Genomic DNA, 22,285 nt, shown 5'->3' with positions numbered 1-22,285 from the left:
TATGACTTATAGTTCAACAACAAGAGTCCAAATTCAACAAGTGCAGTCATTAATTTTTAAGTTTGATGGTAAAAATAATTTTGCGATATGGAAGCATTTAATGAAGCTGTATTTGAGAAGCAATGGTTATGGTGAAATTTTAGATAATAGTTTTGCTAAAAAGAAAAAGTCGTCAGCATGAGGTTTACAAGACTTGATTCGTGATCATTCATTAAACGAGAAGGCTTCATTTTTAATTTGTCAGTTTGTGGAGTTGTCAGTCCTAAAAAAATATCTCATGCCAAAACAGCAAAAGAGGCTTGGAATATTTTACTTAAAACATATGAAGATGTAGATTCAGTCAAACAAATACGACTAAAAGGATTGAAAAGACAGTTTGAGCTAACAGAGCAACGTAACGACAAAAATATTCGTGATTATTTTTTACGAATGGAGAAGTTAATAAATGAGATAAAAACTAACGGAGATCAAATAAATGAGAGAGATGTCATGGAGAAGATCTTGTGTACGTTGTCAAGTTGATTCGACTACGTGGTAACAACTATTGAAGAGTCCAAAAATTTGGACACCATGATCCTTAATGATTTACAAGCTTCTTTAGAGTCACGAGAGATATGGATGAATGAAAGATCTTCAAGCACAATAGAATAAGCTTTAAAAGCTAAATTAAATTTAAAGGATGAGATGCCTAGATCACAACATAATAAAAAATGATCAAATTTCACAGGTAGAGGAGGAGAAAATATCATAACGACTTCAAGACAATGAGCAACAGAGAATGAATCTCCTCAAGGTAAATCTCGCGTCTAATGTCATAAATGCAAAAAATATGGTCACTATTAATCAGAGTATAAATCACATATTTAGTGTCATAATTGCAAAAGATATGGTCATTAAAGTAAAGAGTGTTGTGCAAAGAGATCAGAACATAGAGAAAATCAGGTCGGGTAGCCCAAAATGATAGTGTAGAGACTTTATTAATAACTACTCATGATAATGATAGAAGTAAAAATAGTCGGTGGTTATTAGACTCAAGTTGTAACAATCACCTAAGTGAAAATAAAGAAGTATTCTTTAAGTTAGATAAATCGTTTCGTTCGTCGGTGAAACCAGACGACAACCATGAAGTCCTAATTTTAGGAAAAGAAAGAATTGTCATTCAATTAAACAATGAGTCTACATATTATATTTCTAAAGTTTACTATGCTCCTACTATCTGTCAAAACTTGTTAAGCGTGGGACAACTAGCAAAAAAGGGTTATGATTTGTATTGCAACAAACACGGGTGCACTTTAAGTGACACAAAGAAAGAAATGATCCTGAAGACAAAGATGTCATCCAACCATTTATTTCTAACGTAGATTAATTATAGTAATGCTTCTAACTATAATTCTGTGATTGTCGATGATAATTGGCTATGGCATATGCAATTCGGGGACTTGAATTTTGGGAGCATTAAATTTCTTACAAATAAAGAATGGATTTCAGGTTTACCAGCTATTCAAGTTCCTGATCAACTTTATGAGCATTATGTCTTGGGAAAGAAGCATAGAGATCCATTCCTTACAAAGCAAGCATGGAGAGCCAAAAGCCCACTTGAGCTTGTGTATTCATACTTATGCTACATGGACACTCCTTCTAATGGAAGTAACAAGTACATCATTACTTTCATTGATGATTTTAGTAGAAAGACATTAGTATATTTTTTGAAGCATAAATCAGACACATGTGGAATCGTTAAGATTTTCGTGGCATATATTGAAAGATAAAGTGATTACTCTCTCAAAATTTTAAAAAATTATAGAGGCACGAAATATATTGTTTGTGATGATTTCTTAAGAAAACATGGAATTAAACATTAGTTAATGGCTAGGTATACTCCTCAACAAAATAGAGTAGCATAAAAAAAATAGAACTATCACGAACATGGTGAGAAGCATGATCCATTATAAGAAGTTACTGAAGAGTTTGGGCAAAAGCAGTTGTTTGTGCAGTTTATATTTTAAGTAGATATCCTGTTAAAAGTGTTCATGATAAAATACCACAAGAAGTGTGGAGTAGATAAAAACCTAATTTAAGCCATATAAGGGTGTTTGGTTGTATTGCTTATTCACATGTACTAGATGAGTTAAAAAAGAAATTTGATGACAAAGCAGATAAATGCATCTTCATTGGTTATAGCATGGAAACAAAGGGCTACAAGCTGTACAACCTAAAGACCCAAAAGGTAATCATTAGCCATGATGTTACTTTTGATGAATATGGAGTATGGAAATGGTCTGAAAAAGAAAAGATATCACTATCTGTTCTGGTGTTCGTAAATAATGAAATAGAAATAAGTAATCGCACTGGTGAGCAGTCTTCTCCTCCAGTTTTTAAAGAATCTTCTAGTGTCACTCCAGAATCTTCATCTCCTCCTGTACTAAGACGTTCACAACAAGATCATCATCCACCTACTTATTTAAAGGATTATGAAGTTAGTAATGATCACGCTGATGATGGAGATGTTGTTCATTATGTTTTCTTTGCAGATTGTGATCCAATAGTGTTTGAAAAAGCGTATAAGGATGATTGGTCGATTAAAGTGATGGATGAAGAAATTTTTGCTATTGAGAAGAATAATACATGGGAATTAACTACTCTACCGAATGGAAAGAAGCCAATTGGAGTCAAATAGGTATACAAAACAAAGTACAAGCCTAATGGAGAAGTTGAACGGTTTAAAGCAAGGCTAATTGCAAAAGGATACAAACAAAAGTCAGACACTGATTACTTTAAAGTATTTGCTTCTGTTGCTAAATTAGATACTATGTGTATGATTATTTCACTTGCTACCCAAAATTATTGGAAAATATATCAAATGGATGTGAAGTCAGCATTTCTAAATGGTGTACTTGAAGAAAAAGTGTACGTTGAATAACCACCTGGTTATGGAAAGAAATGTGAAGAATATAAAATTTATCGGTTGAAAAAGGCTTTATATGGGCTTAAACAAGCGCCAAGGGCATCGTACAGTCATATTGACACCTATTTTCTTGATCATGGTTTCCAAAAGTGTCCTTACGAACATACTCTATATATCAAGACAAATAAGGAAGGAGATATTGTTGTTGTTTGCCTTTATATGGATGATTTATCTTCACCGAAAATAATTCAAGACTTTTGTTAGAATTTAGGAAGGATATGATTTCTCACTTTGAGATGTCAGATATGGGATTAATGTCTTACTTTCTTGGTATTGAGGTTAATTAAACAGATAAAGACATATTCATTTCTCAAAAGAAATATGCAGAATATATCTTGAAGAAAATTAAAATGGAAGCTTGCAAACCAATATTAACACCAATGGAAGAAAGGTTAAAGCTTATAAAAAACGGAAGTGGTGATTTGATTAATGCAACAAATTTCAGGAGTCTTATTAGAAGTTTGAGATACTTAACAACAACTAGACCAGATATTGTTCATGGAGTTGGTATTATAAGTATATTTATGAAATCACCAAGACAGTCTCATTGGCAAGCTACAAAGAGAATATTAAGATATATTAAAGGAATGTTTGATGATGACATTCTCTATTCAACTACTAACAAGATAGAATTAGTTGGGTATACAGACAATGATTGGGTAAGTGATACTAAAAAAAGAAAAAGTACTTCAGGTTATGTATTTAATCTTGGTTCAGATGTATTTTCTTGGTCCTCTAAAAAACAACAAATAGTAGCACTTTCAATAGTAGAAGCAGAGTATATAGCAGCTGCAAGTTGCGTTGCTCAAGCAGTTTGGCTATGAAGAATGCTTAATGAGTTAAAGCATCAACAAGATGATCTAATGATCATCTATTGGGATAATCAATCAGCTATGATCTTAACAAAGAATCTAGTGTTTCATGGTCGTAGCAAACACATCGACATCAAACATCATTACATTCGTGACTTAGTAAAAGATAAAGAGATTATGATCGAGTATTGTGCATCTGAAGATCAAATTGTAGATATTTTTACAAAGCCACTTAAAGCAGATATATTTATCAAGTTAAAGAAGATGTTAGGATTAGTTAAATCAAGTTTAAGGGAGGATGTTGGATAATTAAACTTGATTTAATTAATGGTTGAAATTAAAACTTCAGTTAATTTATAATAAAGAGGCAAACGTGAAGCGGCAACAATAAAAAAAAGAAATGAACAAAAACAATAAAGAAGGTGAAGGCAAAATGACAACCTTTCTACTTATATAAATAGGTTTAGAAAAAGAGAAAATACAGACAAGTGCGAGGAAAGGAAAAACAATTGAGACGTGAGGTAAAAAAAATTAAATGAGATTTATTAGCTACAACAAGGTAATACACCATGTGTTTGGGTTGTGAAATTTTGTTTTGTGAGTGTTGTAAAATTTATGTTCTTTCTATCAATAAAGTATTGAGTATTTTTTAATTTATAAATTTATTCTCTAGGTAATTATAATAAAATTAAATTGCTAACATTATTTATATTAAAATCATTAAAATGAATATAAAAAAATAAAGACTGTTATATATGGTTAAAATAGTGGTGTATATTAAAATAATGTAAAATTAACTAAAAATTTAAATTTAAATTTAAATTATTATTTGTATCATAATATTATTATATACAAAAATATGCACCATAATATACATAATAAAAATATATGTAAAATATATATAATGATAAATTACAAAAATATAAGCATGATATAATTTGATTTGTAATATCTTTTCATAATAATACTATACATTTTTTAATTCTTGTCTATATACTTTCAAAATTTTCTAATTTAATTTCTTATTAAATAATACTAATGGATCTATTACATGATAATGAATTGGATATGTAATTGTTTCTATTTTAAAAAAAAATTGATTGTTTAAAAATATTTTAATTTTTAAATATTTTTAATATAACACAAAAATTAAAAAAATATTTTTTAAAAAATTCTTACACGCTCCTCAACCCACCTCTCTCTTTCTTCTCTTCTTCCTCTTTTTTCTTGATTCCTCTTTGGTGGGTACTCTCTACATCAATTAGATCCTAGAATACCCTATCTAATACATGTATATACATATATATTTTCTTCTCTATATACATATATATATTTAAAAAATAGCCAAAAAAAAAACTAATTCCAAGAGGTATTTTATTTCTCTCTTTAATCAATTAAAATAATATTATATTGTGGACTTTCAACAACAATAAACAATAGAAAATTGTCGACTTTACACTAACTGGGATGACATCATATTACCATAATTGTGAATGTCATATTCCATCATCTGCTCCTGGCTATGCATAAACTCACAAAATCAATTACCCATCTCTTTAATATATTTAGCATTTTCCAATAATGTATACTCTTCTAGGCCTTGAGGATGGTTAACTTCAGGTAAAGTTGATTGGGGGTGAATTGTTGCAGTCTCACAAACCTTTTTTTTGTCGGTTAATTGTAAAGCTTGCAAACAGAATTGTTGTAGTCTCATAAACCATTTTCTTTTTGGTGGGTTTATTGTAAAGCTTACAAACATACCATTTTTGAAATTCTTCCCACCGACAAGTCGATATTCATATATAATCTAACCACTTCTCTAAGCTTCATTCCACTTCTTGGCTTGATACTGTAAAGAAATAAAGAAAGGTTTTTCTTGAGACCAACGACCGCATCGCATCGAACAATCTCTTTGTTGATGGTGTCAGAGCGCCACTATCCGCAATTGATGGTGTGTCTTGGCTTGTCCCTTGTAGTTTGTAGAGACTTCTGGCATCTGACAAAGTAATAGCGATAATAGTCAATGAATTAGGTATGGTGTTCCCGGGGCAACTTAGTTGGATGAGAGGTACAGACACCAACTTCAATGGTAAACATGTTGATGACACTAGTGTTCTCTCTAAGAATCTTGTTACGTAAGAAGTACGCAACTAGTTGTTCATCAGTGGGTGTGGTTAACACTCCCATTAGAAACCTTGACGTGCTTCGTTCTTATTCATCAGAATAAAAATAAAAGTCATCATATTTTCACCTGTTTTTCATCTCAATCTATCTAGTGATCAACTTCTAGATAGATTTTGTACCAATCTTGACTTGATTTGAGATCGTGTAGTGACTGGAGTAGATTTCTTGTTATGAAATAATAAATCGTAACAAACTACTCCCGCCTATAAAACTTATTCAAAGAGAAGAGGACAGAAATATGAGAACTTTTACTTCTCTCTTTGTTATAAGTGTCGAATCGCCACCATCTACAATTGATGTGTATTTTGACCTGTTTCCCTTGTAGTTTGTAAAGACTTTCTGGGGCTTGATGAAGCAATAGCAATAACCGATAGTGAGATAGGGGTGGTGTTCCCAGGGCAACCTAGCTAGATGTAGACATTAGTTTCAACGATGAACATGTTGATGAGACTAGTCTTCTCCCCAAGAACTTGGTTGCGTATGAAGTATGCAACCAATTGTTCATCAGTGGATGTGAAGGTTGACATTCCCGTCGAAAACCCTAACGTGTTTTATTCATCTTCATCAAAATCAAAATCAAAATCAAAATCATCATATTTTCACATGCTCTCTGACTAAATTCTATATGGTGATCAATTTCTTGACATATTTTGTATTAATCTTTAGTTGATTCGAGATCACACAATAACTAGGGTGGATTTCCTGTAACGAAATAATGGATCATAAAAGGCTCCTACAACCTATAAAACTAATTCAAAGAGAAGACAATAAGAATGCAAAACACGTTATTTCTCCCTTTGTTGCTACTGTCAAAGCACTACCATCCACAATCTATTGTGCATCTTGGCCTATTTCCCTTGTAGTTTGTAGAGACTTTATGGCGCCTAATGAAGTTATAGCGATGATCGTCAGTGAGTTAGGGGTGGTGTTCCCAAGATGACCCAACCAAGTGAGAAGCACAATCATCAGCTTCAACGACAATATATTGATAAAATTAGTGTTCTTTCTAAAAATTTTGTTGCGTAGGAAGTACGCAACCAATTGTTCATTAGTGCATGCGAAGGTTAACACTTTGACGCAGAAAGGTATGGGGATGATCGAATCTACTCCTAAAGCCCACTTAACTTATGCAATATCGAAACAAAAATCACTTAGAATAAAACCTCTCCCTCTAATTGAATCCACAATTCTAAAAGGAAAGCCAAAAACAAAGATTGGAGAAATAAAATAAGGAAAGAAAAAATGTCATGAACTTACTGATAAATTGATCCCTGCTCATTAGCTCAACAAGATTTCTAAAGACTCCTATTTCTAGAAGAACTTGAAAAAGCTAATTTTAGCAAAAAATGCTAAAAGAAAGAAAGCCAAATCTCTCAAGAATTTACTCAAATTTATTCTCAAATGTGTGCTTTACAACCTAAGGGTAAAGGTCTATTCATAGCCTTTCCCGGGTGATCTGCATAAATCTTGAGATAAATAATAAACTATTAACCTAAATAAAATTCTATCTTAATATAGGATAATTACAAAATAAAATATATATTCTATCCTAAATAAATTAATTAAATAATCTTAAGCAATAGACTTATGTTAAAAGAATATTAAATTTAATTTTATCCTTATCCCATTTGAAATTCATTTAAAAAGACATGCGGAAATTAGTTTTGACATATGGGTTTTAAAAGTGGGTCCCAAGTCATTTTAAAAATATTTTAAATAAAATAAATAATTTAAAATAAAAAGGAAAAAGGGGTCAGTCGGTTGGGCTACCCGGATTAGGCTGAGCCAACCGGTCCACGCGGGTAGCACGAGAGGAAGCCCGCCGGAATCGCGGGCTAGTAGCTTGGGTTGTTTTGTTGGGGCGTCTGCAGACTCGTTTACGCAGGATGCACACATTCAGCCCGTGGGCCTGCGCGCACACCATTGGTTCCACGCAGGCCTAATGAGTCGCATGCGTGTGCACTTTTAGGCTTTTGTGCACGATGTTCGTGCGCGTTCGGGAACTATGGGGGCTGGGCCGCATATCCGTCGCACCTGTGGGTCTCCAGATCTCAGCTTCGATAAGGTTGTCTGACTTTGGTTTTTTTGTAGAGTGTAAGGTTGTTATGACTACCTCACTATGGAACCAGGGAACACCGATGGGTGTACGGGCCAAATATTTTGTATGTGCATTGTAATGCATGTGTACCCCACGAGTACCCAAACCCATATTACATCAGGGCTTTCATCTTGGATTGGAATTTTCGGGCCAAGTTGTTCCTTAGCAATAAGGCCTGTTACCCTTCAAGTTTTTGGCGCCTTCTAGTGTCATTTCCTCCTAGGCCGGGAACGGTGCCTGATGAATTCAACCTCATTATTTGATACTTAGTTGGGAACAGAATAGCTTGGAGTATCGCTGCGTCGCAATTGTTTTCTCTCATTTCTCAAAAATTCATCAGTACTTGTTCACTTCTTGCACTCCTCTAGCTTAGGTGTGTTGTCAGCGGGTATTGCATCATCTGCCCTTTCTTCGAGAGAATTTGCCCTCAAATCTGCAAAGACTATAAATTTTTCATTTGATGCCAATGAGGACAGATGATTTACCAGACATCCGACCTGGTGCTCGTGTTGTCTTAGAATGAAGAACCAATTTTGGTCCTGATCCGGATTGGGGTCCTACTTCGCTTGTCTTTTAGTGAACTCCTCGTATGACTTTTTAATTTTTAGCTTATCCTCATAAACATCCTTCATTAGCAAAGGAGTAAAGACATGGGTGTGATTACCCATTCAGATATAGTACTGATTCTTTTTGCCGGCATGACTGACATCACGGTCATATTGTCAAGGCCTTTCAAGCAACAGGTATTCTACTTTCATGGGAACTACATCGCATAATATTTCATCATTGTAGTCACTAATTGAGAATGGGACACATACCTGCTGGGTGATGTGGATCTCTTTGCTATCATCCAACCAGTGCAACTTGTAGGGAGTAGGGTGCCACCTACACCTCAACCCCTCTTGATCCACCGGCAAGGTTAGCACAACTGGCTCCGTCAACTATCACACTACAGACTTTTCTATTGATCATGTAGCTGGAATGAAAGATACTCTCTCGGTAACTATTGCCTTTGGTCTTAACTTGTATATTGAGTGCTCGTTGAGCCATAAATACATTTCTTTGTACTGGTCGAGTTATACTTTCGATGTCCACCAGTGGTAGATCTTCTTACTCATCACTGCTTTCGTGGTCATTGACGATATCTCCATCATATCAGAAAATCATGGCACACTGATTAAGACATTAAGATGTAGTATGCCCCACTCCTAAACACTTGAAATATTAAACGGTTCTTTGGTGATTGGTGGTGCCTTAGGATTAACTGCTGGATTCCCAGTGGGTTGTTTTCCCATATTGTCATCCAATCTCTTACTGTCATCCCTTCGAGTCCATCTCTCATGTCTCTTGGGACCATTACTAACATATCCCTGATTAGTTCCTCTAATCTTCAATTGTCTTTCAATCTTAATGGCCTTATGCACCATTTCATTTAAGTCAACATAGTTTTAGAATTCAAGGATGTTGGTAATATCTTATTTAGACCCTCCAAGAACCAAGACATGTTGGCTTCCAGACTTTTGTCAACTCGGGCCATAATCATAGTTATTTTCATTTCTTTATAATACTCTTCCAATAACATAGAACCTTGGGTCAAATGCCGCAATCTCATATTTATATCTCTATCGAAATGAGCTGGCACAAACCACTTCATCATGATGGATCTCAATTCTTGCCATGTGGTGATAGGCAAGTCTCCATCCCATTCTCGGAGAAGAGCTAACTGATCCCAGCATACTGAGGCATAATCGGTAAACTCAGTGGTGGCCAACTTGAGCTTTTTCTTTTCACTATAGTTGTGGTAACTGAAAATGTGATCGACCTTCTATTTTCACTCAAGGTAGGTTTCGAGGTTATTCTTCCCTTGAAAGGCTAGTATTTAGAACCTGAAGTCATGGAGGTCTCCGTCTGCCTTTTCGCGACGACTTCCTTGTCTGTCACCAACATTGTCGCCACACAATCCTATCTCGTTGTGCACTATTTGGTGTCAAGCGCAACTAGGGTGCTCGCCTCACTCCTGGGGATCCATGCGGGCAGCCATGTTTCCCAACTGGACACTTAACTGGGTGAACATGTCCATGACTCTTTCTTTTAAGGTGTCTGGGTGGCTGTTGGTGCTTTGGTGAGACATTGTGGAATTCCTGCAAAGGAATTAATAAAAACAATATTTCTCTCTCACCTTCGCTCGTGTTTACCTCGTAATCTCTCAATTGATAGCTTCATATGTTGAGTTGAGTATTCAGAATCAGAATCACTTGAATCGGGTTTGAATGTTAGTCCTTACGACACAACGAGGAACCCTAAAAGATTCTGATTTCTATGGAAGCTCAGAAATAAGCACACAGAGAAAGGACTGGTGTGTTTCTTGTGTGTTAAATAACTAGTATCAATTAGTTGCTTTAGCTATGTAATGCAACAAAAATAAAATAAAGACAAAACGTAAATCACAAAGAATGACAATTTGGACTGATGCATAGGGATATGAACAATCCTGATAGATATAATCGATAGGTATATTTTTCTATACTGCCCCCAATGTTTCAGCTACGCTCTACGACCGACCAAGTTTTTTTATGCAATGTTGATGCAGATTACAGAATGCAATTCGAAAATTAAATGTAGATAGCGTGCAGAATGAAAACAAAAGTTTTGGGTCATACCAGTTAGGCAACATATTTTGCCTTTGATTTCTCAAAGGATTTTCGATAACTAATTAGGCAGTTATTATGCTTTTGTGATGCAAAATGCAAACAAACATGTTAGTTACCTTATGTGGTGCAATTGAGATATTTTTGGTATTTTGATAATATTTTTGTTTGAATAATAATACAAACTACTTGAATTGAATGGATATATATGAATTCAAGCAGAATGCAATACGAATTAACAATAAAATAAATTTAAATGCTAATTTAAGAATAAAATGCTAAACCAAATAAAAATAGATTTGGGTTTCTAGAAGCTAAAGCTTTTATACCAAATGACGTGGGAGGGTATAGGGAGGATTGAATCTATTCCTCAAATCCACTCAACATATGCACTATCAAAACAATAACCATCTAGAATAAAATCTTTCCCTCTAATTGAATCCGCAATCCTAAAAGAAAAATAAAAAATAAATACTAGAGAAATAAAATAAGGAAAAGAGAAATGTCACAGACTTACAGATAAGTTGATCACCGCTCCTTGGCTCAACAAAACTTCTGAAGACTCCTGTTTATTGAAGAACTTGAAAAAACTAATTTTAGTAAAAATTGCTAAAAGAAAAAAAGTCAAAACTCTCAAGAATTTACTCAAATTTATTCTCAAATATGTATTTTATAACCTAGGGGCAAAGGTCTATTTATAGCATTTTCCGGGTGATCTACATGAGTACAAATATCTTAAGATAAATAATAAAATATAAACTTAATATTTAGATAAAATTTATCTTAATATAGGATAATTAAAAAATAAAATAAATATTCTATCCCACTTAATTAAATAATCATAAAAATAAACTCATATTAAAATAATATTAAATTTAATTTTATCCTTATTCCATGTGAAAATTAATTTGGATACATGGGTTTTAAAAAGTAGGTCAAAAGCAATTTTAAAAATATTTTAAATAAAATAAATAATTTAAAATAAAAAGAAAAAGGGGTTGGCCAGTTAGGCTACCCGGATTGGGTTGGGCTGGTCTATCCGCGCAGGTGGGTGTGGGCTAGTGGCTTGGGCCATTTTGCTGGGCTCGTTCATGTGGGATGCGTGCGTTCAACCTGTGGACCTGCCCGCACGCAGTTGGTTCCGCACGGGCCTAGTAGGCGGCATTCGTGTGATCCGTACACGTTCAAGAACCGTTCGGGTTAGGCCGCATATCCAGTGCACATGTGGGCCTCCAGATCCCTGCGTGAAGAAGGTTGTATGTCTCCCATTTTCTTGCAGAGTATAGGATCGCTCTGACTGCCTCACCATGGAACCGGGGAACACCGGTGGGTGTGCAGGTCAAGTATCCTATACGTGCATTGCAACACATTTGTACCCTAGGGTACCCAAACCCATACTACATTTGGGCTTTCATCTTGAGTTAGGATTTTCGAGCCAAGTTGTTCCTCAGCAATAAAGTCTGTTACCCTTCAAATTTTTAGTGCCTTCTGATGTCGTTTCCTCCTAGGCCGGGAACAATGCCTGGATTCAGTCTCGTTATTTGATAATTGATCGGGAACAGAGTAGCTTGGAGTATCGCTGCTTCACAATTGCTTTTTCCTATTTCTCGGAAGTTCATCGGTACTTACTCGCTTCGTGCACTCTTCTGGTTTAGGTGTGTTATCAACGGGTATTACATCACACTACCACAAGAAACTATGACGTGCTTTGTTCATCTTCATCAGAATCAAAATCAACATATTTCCACCTACTCTGGCCTGTAAAACTAATTCCAAGAGAAGACGACATGAATACTGGGCATTTTATTTTTCTCTTTGTCACTGGTGTCAAAACGCCACCATCCAAAATTGATGGTGCGTCTTGGCCTTTTTTCCTTATAGATTGTAAAGACTTTCCAGTGTCTAACAAAATAATAGTGATAATCGTCAGGGAGTTGGGATTGGTGTTCCAAGGGGAACCCAGTTGGGTGAGAGGCGTTGACATCAGTTTCAACGATGAATATGTCGATGAGATTAGTCTTCTCTTCAAGAATTTTATTAGGTAGGAAGTATGCAGTCAGTTATTTATCAGTGGTTACAAAGGTTAATACTCCCGCCAGAAACGCTAAAGTGCTTTGTTCATCTTTGTCATAATCAAAATCAAAGTTGTAATTAGATTTCCACTAGCTCTCCAGCTCAATATATCTGGTGATCAACTTTTTGATAGATTTTGTATCAATCTTGAGTTGATTCGAGATTGCACGATGACTAGGACAGATTTCCTGTAACAAAATAACGAATTATAACATGCTCCTCTCGCCTATAAAACTAATTCATAAAAGAAGATGATAGGAATATGAAACATTTTATTTTTCTCATTGTCGCTGGTGTCAGAACGTCACCATCCACAGTCAATGATGCATCTTGGTCTGTTTCTCTTACAGTTTGTAAAAACTTTCTGGCACCTAACGAAGTAATAGCGATAACTGTCAGTGAGTTAGGGGTGGTGTTTCCAAGGCAACTTAGCTAAGCGTAGACATCAGCTTTAATGATGAACATATTGATGAGATTAGTTTTCTTTACAAGAATGTAGTTGGGTAAGAATTACGCAACTAGTTGTTCATCAGTAAGTGCGAAGGTTAATACTTCTGCCAAAAGTCCTAACATATTTTACTCATATTCGTCGGAATCAAAATCAAAGTCATCAAAGTTCCACCTGCTCTCCACCTCAATCTATCTGGTGATCAATTTATTGAAATATTTGTTTTCTAATCTTGAGCTTATTGGAGATCGCACAATGATTGGGGTGAATTTCTATAACAGAATAATGGATCATAAAATGTTCTCATCACCAATAAAACTAATTCAAAGAGAAGACAACAAGAATATGAAATATTGTAATTATCTTTCTATTACCTATGTTAAAGTGTCACTATCTGCAGTCAATAGTGCGTCTTGGCCTATTTTCCTTATAGTTTGTAGAGACTTTCTGACGCATGATGAAGTAATAGCGAGAACCATCAGTGAATTTGGGGTGGTGTTCCCACAGCAACCCAGCTGGGGGAGAGGTGTAGACATCAGCTTCAACGATCAACATGTTGATGAGATTAGTCTTTTCTCTAAGAATTTTATTGCATAGGAAGTACATAACTAGTTGTTCATTAGTGAGCATGAAGGTTAACACTCCCACCAGAAATTCTGACGCGCTTGGTTCATCTTCATCGGAATTAAAATCAAAGTCATCAGATTTCCTCAAGCTCTTAACCTTAATATACCTGGTGATCAATTTTTTAAAAGATTTTGTACCAATCTTGAGCTGATTTGAGATTACATAATGAGTAGGGTGGATTTCCTATAACGGAATAGTATGCAACACCCCGACCCCGAAATTTAGACTCGAGATAACATAAATAAATTTTAAGTTTAATTTTTTTTAGAATTTTTTGAGAAATATGCATTTTGGGATATATTTAAAAATAATTTTAAAAGAAATGAGTTAAATTGAAAATAAAAAAGGACCCATTTTAAATGAAAAATTTTAAACTGGGGCCAAACTGTAAAAATGGTAAAAATGGTCATGTAGGACGACCACGTAAGAAGCACAGTCAGTCATTGTTCGCCGCATGGCATACACGCCAGCATGCATTCCACGCAGGAGGCCACTCGGGCAATCCGCGTACCAAGTGAGATAAGTTTTATACCGGAAGAGGTTTGAGATTTTTTTTATTACACTCATTACCGGACGGGGTATTAAAGCGGTTGTATTTTTGGTGCCCATTACCGGACAAGGTATGATATGACAGTTTGATAAATTGAATGGATGTTCAATCCATGCATAGCTTTTCTTATTACAGTCTTTTCATTTATATTATTTAAAGGCATTCTCATAGCCCTATTGGGTGTTTTAATCAAACTTTATAAAGAATGTAACTTAAAACTCAAAACTGCTGTCGCAATTTAATAAATTTTACTAGTATTTTATTACCCATATTTTGAACTTTTACAGTTGGTATCAGAGTCGCATTTTTCGAAACCATTTCTTGCACATAAGGTTAGAGTAATTCAATGCAACCCGAATCTTAAATCTTTGTCTTGAAATGTAGGTACAAGAACATAAGGAGAGGAAGACCCTCGCTAAATAGAGCAACCCGAAAAGGATTGCTTCGAAAGGATGTTGATCAGCTCTTCGAAATGCTTGAGAGATTTATCTCTGCCCAGCAGGATAGAGAGAAGAGAAGGGAGTTGTTTGATCCCCTTCTACCACTACCATAGTATGAGGCACCTCCACACTGAAAGTATCCAATACCACTATGGTACAACCCTGCTCCTCTACAGTATCATCCAACACCACTACAGTACAATATGGTTCCCCCACCATACGACCAGGTGCCATCATAGGGCCACCTAGTTCCTTCCTAGCATAATCAAATTCCCCTTCAGTAGGACCCAACTCCACCTATGATGGACCTGGACTATATCGAGAGGTACAAGAGACTTAATCCCTCTACTTTTGTAGGAGCATCCATTTTTGAAGAAGCTGAATACTGATTAGCAGAGATAGAGAAGGCCTTCGCGATACTTGGAGTAGTTTCCAAACAGAAGGTTGTTCTTGCCACTTACATGCTCGTAGGTGAAGCAGAGCGTTGGTGGCAACTGAAGCAGACTACTCTACCCACTCCAGTTACTTGGGAATAGTTTCTGATAGTCTTTAATGTTGAGTACCTTCCATAACACCTTTGACATCTGAAAGAGATGGAGTTTGCACACCTGGTCTAAAGAAATTCATCAGTAGTAGATGCTCAAAAATTCCTGGTGATAAGCTAGTACTCTCCTGAGAGCATAACAGATAAAGGGAGAACGACAAGAAGGTTTGAGTGGAGTCTCCGTCTTGAGATTAGACAACAATTGTATATCTTCGAGCTTTGCACTTATTCAGCAGTCTTGAGCAAGACATAGTTGATAGAAAGTAACCTCTGCATTTTTCCCTTAACAGTGGACAACTCCAGGCCCTCGGTCCCACATCGCAGGCCAGTACCTACTATACTGAACTAGCAGAACATGAGATCAAGGCCCGCACTTCAAACTCCTTCTTAGGCCCTGGTAACAGGACGCGACAAGGTTTACCAGCATTGTGGTAAGGATCATGGAGACCGATATTACTATCGCCTCAACAACACCTATCGTATATGCGGGAGTGTCCAACATTATGCATGAGAGTGTCTACAAAATCAGAATCATGCTAGACTCGCAGTCTAGGGAAGAATCTAGACACTCACCCTGCAGGATGCTGAAGCCAACTTAGACATGATACATGGTACGTATACTATTTGCAACCACTTTGTAAATGTTTTAAATGATACTAGTGCTTTACATTTTTTTGTTTCACATACTTTTTCTCAAAATTTAAATGTGTTATCTAAAAGTTTTGATTCTATACTATTTGTGTCAACACTGGGAGTGGGACATTATTGGAAAATATTATATGCAAAGCCTGTATCATAGAAATAACATGTAGGAAATTGAGCATATATCTGATAGTACTTGACACGAGGGATTTTGATGTAATTCTGGCAATGAACTAGTTAGCATTGTATGACGTTATTGTGTACTATTTTTATAAGAAGTTTATATTCAACATTCCAAACGAAGAGTCTTTCACAAATTAATAAAAATTTTAGATATTGTTTAAACGTAGAAACCACATTATTTATCAAATGCCCTTAACTCAGCTATTCTTTTCCACATTAGACAAACCTAAAAAAAATACTTGCATTCAAGATATTCCTGTTATTAGAGATTTTTCAGATGTATTCCCTGATGAACTACCAAGACTGCCAGTAGATCAAGAATTCGAATTTGCCATATATAGTCAGCCTGGCACAGAACGCATCTCGATTGCCCCAACCAAATGAGTCGTGTCGAAATAGAAGAATTGATAAAATAAATTAAGGAGTTGCAGTATAATGGATTCATCCGACATAACATATCCCCTTGGTGTGTCGGAGTCATTCTTGATTATGACCAGGATTTGATTAGCAGAGTCTTCAGGCCATTCTTAGATTAGTTTGTCATAGTATTCATTGATAATATCCTGGTTTATGTTAAGAGTAGAGAGGAACATGCTCAGCATCTGACTCAAGTCTTACAAGTTCTCAGGGAAAAGAAACTCAATACAAATTTGAGTAAGTGTGAGTTTTAGCTTGAACAGACTTCGATTAAGGAAGTTCGAAGCTTCTTGGGTATGGCAGGTTAGTATCGCAGGTTTGTAGAAGAATTCTCAAATATAGCTGCCCCTGACACGACTTACGAAAAAAAAATATTAAGTTTGAGTGGAATGAGAAATGTGAAAAGAGCTTTACAGAACTTAAATAACGACTAACTACCACACTTGTCTTAGCTCTGCTGAATAGAATGGGGGATATATAGTATATAACGATGCGTCTTACCAAGACCTGGGTTGTGTTCTGATGCAACACGAGAAGATAATAACTTGTGGGTCCAAACAGTTAAAAACTCATAAAGAATTACCCTACCCACAACTTAGAGCTTGTCGCCATTATCCACGTCTTGAAGATATGACGCCATTACTTATATGGGAAAACATTTAAAATTTATACAGACCATAAGAGTTTAAAGGATATATTTACCTAGAAGAACCTCAACATACGTCAGAGGTATTGGATAGAACTCTTTAAGGATTATGATTGTAAGATTATGTACCATTCGGGTAAGGGTAATGTAGTAGCCAACACCCTCAGCAGGAAGAATGCAAGCATGTTAGCTAACATAATAGTTTCTGAGTGCATGATGATAAAAGTTACACAGTAGATATAGCTCCAAGAATTGAAAATGGCCATATATCTAGCCCATTTAGTAGTACAATTTGAAATAATCTAGAGAATAAAAGAGGCTCAACCGGCCGATCCAACTCTAACAGCTCTTAGAAAGCACACAAAAAAGGGTTTGAATTCAAAATTTTGAGTCTCTACGGATGGATTGCTCAAGTTCCAGGATAGGTTGTGTGTTACTAATGATAGTGAGTTGAAAAAGGATATCATGACAGAGGTTCACAGTTCGAAATTCACCATGTATCTAAAAAATACTAAGACGTACCAAAGCATGTGGCCCCGATTCTTGTGGAGTAGGATGAAAAGGAAAATTGCAAATTTCGTCTCCAAGTTTCTTGTATGCCAACAGATCAAAATAGAGCATCAATGCCCAAGCAGACTATTTCAACCACTACCAATCCCGGAGTGAAAATGAGAACATATCACCATGGACTTTATAGCAGGATTACGTAAGGCACACTCAGGATACGATGCGATTTGGGTGATTGTTGACCAACTTACTAAGTCCTCTTATTTCTTAGCCATCAGAATGACTGATCCCTTAAACAAGATAGCTAGAATCTATATTCGGGAGATAATCAGATTACATGGAGTTCCGGTGACAGTGGTATCAGACAAGGATCTCAAGTTCACTTCTTAGTTTTGGACAAGTCTTCAACAAGCAATGGAGAAGAAATTGTCTCTTAACACAACATTCTACCCGAAGACAGATAGACAATTAGAGCAAACTATTCACATACTGGAAGATATGCTCAGGGCTTGTGTTCTAGATTTCGGAGGGCACTGAAATGACCATCTATCTTTGATAGAGTTCACCTATAATAACAGTTATCAGATAAACATACCAATGTCTCCATATGAGGCATTGTATGGACGACCTTGTAGATTATCAATCAGTTGGGAAGAGATGGGCAACATGAAATTGATTGACCTAGATTTTATAGATGATACCATAGTGAAGATTGTTAATATTAGGAAAAACATTCAGATGAACCAGAATAAATAGAAAAGTTATGCGGATACTCGAATGAGAGATTTAGAATTTGAAAAAGGCGATCGAGTATTCTTTAAGATCATCCTCCTTTAAAGGTATCACCAGGTTTGGAAAGAGAGGAAAGTTGAATCTTCAGTTCATTAGACTACTTGAGATTTTTGACAGGATTGGGATACCTGCCTACAGGCTAACACTACCTCCAAAACTATGCAGAGTTCATAATGTCTTCCATGTGTCAATGTTATGTAAGTACAACCCTGATCCCTCACATATTTTGTCCTACAAGCCACTTCCATTCTATGAGGATTTATCTTATGAAGAGATACCAGTTAGTATTTTGGACCGAAAGAATAAAGTACTTCGCAACAAAAAAATTCCTTTTATTAAAATACCGTGGCAAAATCACTCGTAGGACGAGGCCACCTGAAAATTAGAATCAAACTTCAGGGCCCGATATCCTCAACTATTTGACTAGGGGGGCAGTAGTTTGAGGAATCGAATTTTCTTAAGTGAGGGAGAATTGTAACACTCCGAGCCCAAAATTTAGACTCAAAATGACATAAATTAATTTCAATAATAATAATAAATATTTAAGTTTAATTTTTTTTATAATTTTTTGAGAAATATGTATTTTGGGATATAGTTAAAAATAATTTTAAAAGGAAGGAGTGAAATTAGAAATAAGGAATGACTCATTTAAAATAAAAAATTAAAAACTAGGCCAAAAGTATAAAAATGGGGAAAACGACCATGTAGGACGGCCACATCAATAACACAACCAGTCATCGTGCGCCGCGTGGTAGACATGCTAGCACGCATTCCATGCGAGAGGCCATGCAAGCAATCCACGTGCTAAGTGATTCAATGGCCTGTATTCACTTTCGTGTGTACGAACAACCCAGATTTATTCCGCCATTAGGCGCGAGTGAACAGTCTGCATACTTTCAATTGGACTGCCCGCGTTTATTTCCCGAATAAGTGGGATCCGACAGCTGAGATCGGTCCATGCGGGCGTGGACGTCCCAGATCGAGAGAAGGGGAGTATTTAAACTCTTCTTCCATCAAAACCCTAACCTTAACCGAACACCAGCTCGCCGTAGAAAAAGAAGAAGGGTGGCGGGAGGAGAAGCCAAACATCGTCGCCTCTGCATCGAAGACCCAAATCAGCCGGTAAGTGCGATTTTCTCCCGCTCGTCCTGTTTTTCCATTCTAAGCTACCAAAAACCTTTCTTGATGCAGGAAAATTCGAGGAAAAGTTAGAAATAGAGGATAGAGCTCGGCTAAACCACTGCACCCAAAATTAAAAAATATCTGGTGAGCCTGAAACCCTTTTTTGTTCCTTCTGTTTCTCAACCCTAGGCCGTCTAATGTGTTTTCTTGGTACAGGTGACTGAAAAAACCACGAGCCGCGAAGGAGGAGGCTTCACTGCCACCCTGGAGACCAAAACCACCAGTAAGCTTTGCTTGTCTTTCTTTTTTTACCGGTAGACATTGCCTAACCTCGAAATGAATAGATTTTCACCCAAAATCGGTTGAAACCAGCCTGATCGAGGGAAAAGGCACCGTAAAAGGCATAACTAGCGGCGGAGCACGGTGGCACTACCGTGCTGGAACCCTAAACCGACTCCCGATGAGATTTTGTCTTTTTGGGCCATTTTTCACGTATTTCCACGTTATTTGACATAAATTTTGATTTTAGCAAAAAAATTCAAGAAATTTAGGAACCGAGAACTGCCTGAAAGTATAGTGAAAAATGTGGTATTCTAGATATCGACCCAGAGTAAGAATCCATCACTCTTTCTCCTGTTATGGTTAAATTAAAGTCAAATTAACAATAAAAAGAAAATTATAAATGGTTGGTGATCCCTTGATTAATTAAATACAGGTTGTCGATTGAACCAATGACCGGTTAGTTTATAATTGTCCATAGTTTATCCATATTGTCTATTTGTTGTTATGTTACCTTATTTGTGTATCTTCACTTCTCTTTATCTTAGTGTACTTTAATTTATTTTTATTGTTCTTGTCTATTCAGTTTATCTAAATTGTTTTCATTTTTATTCTATTATATCAATTTACAACTAATGTCTTAATCACGTTTCTTGATCCGTTGGATTTTAGTTTATTTCGCTTCATTAATTAATTGTTTTATTTTACTTTTTATGTTATCTCAACGTATGGTGTCCCTATTCTATTATGATATTATATCTCATCCTCACTTATGGTCTTGTCTCTTAACAAGTATTGAAGAATGGATTTTGTTTTCTTGTAATTGCAAAATATGAGTTTTGCACGTATTTGGTGACTAGATAGTAACGAAAACTTGTATGTGTAAGTAACATTGTTAAATTAAAAGGATTACTGGGTGTCATAGGAAAGGGTGTACGGACTTGTTACATAGGGTAAACCATATTGTGGACGTTACCTCAGTCGAACGAGGTAAGGAAGTCCCATACCAAAAGGGGTTGAGAATTATTTTGATTACGCTCATTACCAAATAGGGTATTGAGGTGGTTGTATTTTTTATGTCCATTATCAGACAGGGTATGGGGATGGCTGTTTGATAAACTAAATGGATGTTTGGTCCACATATAGTGGGGACTCTTATAGAACCCCAACGGTACCAGCAAGTAAGTAAATGATAAAGGTTAATTACTGTTAGTTTTTTAGAATGGGTAATGTGAATTACTATTCTGATTCTTATCTTCATAAATGGCATTTGAAAACTTAACAGGTGAATGAGAAAATTAATATTTTTAGTTAAATGAACTTATTTAAGAAAGAAAAATGAGCTCTATTAGTTGTTTTACGATTTTTACAAACTTTTAATTTTATATATCAGTAGTAAAACGTTGATATTTTTATTGAGTTAATGTAGCTTTTTATTATTAAACATTTCAGATCAGGACAATCAAGATTCGGATCTTAAATAGTAAGAAAACTAGCTAGAAGATTGTTTCTCTGTTTTTCTAGTTTCGAGCAGAGGTTGATCACATTAGTTTTCTTTATTTCACTTTTTTTATTTATGTTCTTTAAGGGCATTTCTGTAACTCTATTAAACATTTTAATTAAACTGTACAAAGAATGTAACAAAAACTCTAAACTGCTTCTGCAATTTAATAAATTTTAGTATTATTTTATTACCTATACTTTAGGCTTTTACATAGCGGATCATAACAGGCTGGAATGGGGAAGAAGCAAGTTGAGAGGAGAAAAAGGCAAAAAAGAAAAAAGAGAAAGAGGGAGGCTTTGTGTGCGTGAAAGAAGAAAAAGAGAATGGAATGTTAAAGAAAAGATAAAGGTTGAATATATATATATATATATATACACGCACACATGTATGTATGTATATAAAGCTATCATATTTAATGTTGAGGTGGAGTTAATGGTGTTAAAGATGAAAAGAAGGTTGTTAAGAGGAAGGGAAAAGAGAGAAAGGTGGTTGATGACAGCTTTGATGCTACGGAAGATTTTTTAAAAAAAGTTTTATGTTTTCAATCTTTTGTTATCTTTAAAATAATTAAAAATTAAAATATTTTTACATGTTAGATGTCACGAGTATTTATATGAATATTTATTCAATGAAAAACAACAATATATTCAACTCGTTGTCATATAACAAATCTCCTAATAAAATTAATATGCACTAATGGCTAATGACTGAATCAAAAAAATTTGAAAGTACAGGAGTTAAAATATAAAACAAATAGCATATAAAATAAATTATATATCTAAAAATAATATAGTAATCGTCTTA

The sequence above is a fragment of the Carica papaya genome, chromosome 5 (genome assembly GCF_054855325.1).
Source record: "Carica papaya isolate Zhongbai chromosome 5, ASM5485532v1, whole genome shotgun sequence".
Classification (NCBI taxonomy): Eukaryota; Viridiplantae; Streptophyta; class Magnoliopsida; order Brassicales; family Caricaceae; genus Carica; species Carica papaya.
Note: the sequence above shows the minus strand (reverse complement) of the source record.